The sequence below is a fragment of the Penaeus chinensis genome, chromosome 2, assembly GCF_019202785.1.
Source record: "Penaeus chinensis breed Huanghai No. 1 chromosome 2, ASM1920278v2, whole genome shotgun sequence".
Classification (NCBI taxonomy): Eukaryota; Metazoa; Arthropoda; class Malacostraca; order Decapoda; family Penaeidae; genus Penaeus; species Penaeus chinensis.
This window is the reverse complement of record NC_061820.1, coordinates 22,136,703-22,139,202: the sequence shown is the minus strand read 5'-3', so window position 1 is coordinate 22,139,202 and position 2,500 is coordinate 22,136,703.

The window sequence follows — 2,500 nt, the reverse complement described above, 5'->3', positions numbered from 1 at the left end:
CTTCTCAGTAGTGAATTGAGAGAGGCCTATGTCCTGCAGTGAAATGAATGGCTGTTCGAAAAAACAACAACATATTTATGTGTGTGTGTGTGTCCCCTCTCTCTCTACTAGTCCTTCTCCTTCCCTTCCCTCTTCTCCTTCTGCCAAAATCCCTCTCGCACCATCATATCGGCCAAGTAAACGGAAGAGAAAGACAACGACAATTTTCCTCGAAAGTTATGTATTATGCTCGACCACTGTCAATCAGTCTCTCATTCATTCATTCATTCAGTCAGTCAGTGTTGCACATCCGCGAGAAAAGGCACAGGTCACCCACCGGGGATTTCTGTCACCAAGTCACTCCTCGCTGATTTTTCCCCTTGTTTTCACTTTCTCCCTCTTTTTTCTCCCTCTGTGTCAAGTTTAGGTATCTTTTATTCTTTGTTGGGTGTAACTTGCTTTAATGCATGCATTTACATAGAATCACAAACGTTCACTCATTCACACGGACACACGAAACTTTTGTGATTTTTAGCAAACACACGCAAATATATATGTATGTTTACACTTATATACATACATACAAACACACACACACACACTTATGTATGTATATAAGTATATATATGCACACACACACGCACACTCACACACACACACAGATATATATCTCTCTCTATCTATCTACACACACACACACCCACACACACACACACACACACACACACACACACACACACAGATATATGTCTTCCTCTATCTATCTATACACACACACACAAACACACACACACACACACACATACAAGAAGGTATAGCTATATCCAAATCTCTGCAGCATCAATAATGGCCTGCGTAAGGGCGTAGCCTTTTCTGCCTAATAAACAATGGCCGCCACAAAGCTCGGTTACCTGACCTTGGCTTCACTATTCCATCCGACTCGACTCCGGTAGAGCTGATCGCAGCCTCCGGGCCTCGTCCAATTAGCTATATCATGTGATCAGCACATCTATCATTTGGCCATTCCACCGCCAACAACACGGCAGCACATATTTCCTTCCCAGACACTTTAATCTTGAAGTTGCTTTTCCTCTCTCGCCCGGACGCCCCCCCCCCCCCCTCCATCGCCTCGGGCATTGCCGCCATCCCGCCCACGAGCCGTAAACATAGCGAGTCTTGCCATAAACACACGGGCTTCGCCGGGTCTTTGCACCCGCTGGCTTTCGGGAAGGTAAGGGAGACCACAGACTGGGGAGAGGTTGTTCTGTTTTTTTTTTTTTTTTTTTTTAATATATATAGTGTGTTTATCTTCTTTATCATTATCATCTTTTCTTTCCGACTGCATATCCTCCCTTCGCACTAGGAAAGAGGAAGTAAAATGAGGAGGCAATGATAATGTAGAATGAAAGGTAATGGAAAAGAGAACAAATAGAAGCCAGGAAAAATAACAGAAACAAAGGAAATGAAGACTAGTAAAGATTAAATTAAGTGAGAAGGAAGAGAAGAATAAAAGAAAACAGTGTGTGGTCGGTGGGTAAGCTGCCGAGGCGCAGAGAAAATGCAATAAAGGTGTGCACGAAAACAACGGTCGAGAGAAACAGTTGATAAATGAGGGGAAATGGAAAGAAAAGGGAGAGAAGTCTTTTATAAAGGTTGCACATAAGTCTGCCAGGAGGAAAATGAGAGAAAGGGATGAGAGAGAAAAAGGGGAGAGAGAGAGAGAGAGAGAGAGAGAGAGAGAGAGAGAGAGAGAGAGAGAGAGAGAGAGAGAGAGAGAGAGAGAGAAAATAAGAGGAGGGGAAGGAGGGAAAAGAAAATGATAAAAGTGAGAAAAGGTCGCAGAAATGAGAAAATATGCGAGCGCAAGGAAACGCATTAAAGAGATATATTTCAGGGTTGAGTTAGTGGCGAAGTAAAGCAGTAATATATTGTTCTTGAGGGAATAACAACATAAACATAAGAAGGAATTATGTCAGGAGCTGAAATATTTATAAACGCATATTGTACACATGGACGGCTACATACAAAATTCTATGCATGCTCGCCTACGTAATGAAAAATGTTTCTTAAGGAAATCTGAGAAGGTGTCCATATATGATGGATTAATATACCCGTGTGTTTGTTTGTTTTTGTGTTTGTACACACTCTTGCACTGTATGCACTAATGTGTCTGTGTGTACTTGTTTCGACTGCATTCCCTGCAATTCCAATTAATGTAATTATGTATGTATTCCTTTGTGTGACTTTATCCGTGTATCGATTCCCTGTATGTGCGTTTGTCAGATTGTTTGATAATCTTTACAATAAAATTGTTATTACAATTTGTACAACAACTTTAAGATTGACAAGATTACGATTTAGATACACTCATATATTTAGGAAAAAAAAAGAAAAAGAAAAAAAAACTGCCAAGCTTTCGAGGAATTTAAAAAGCAAATTTTCAGGTTGATCAATATTTTAACTGTTCATTATTTATGATTACTCAAACCTTAGTCACATATCAATTACTAATGCATATGAT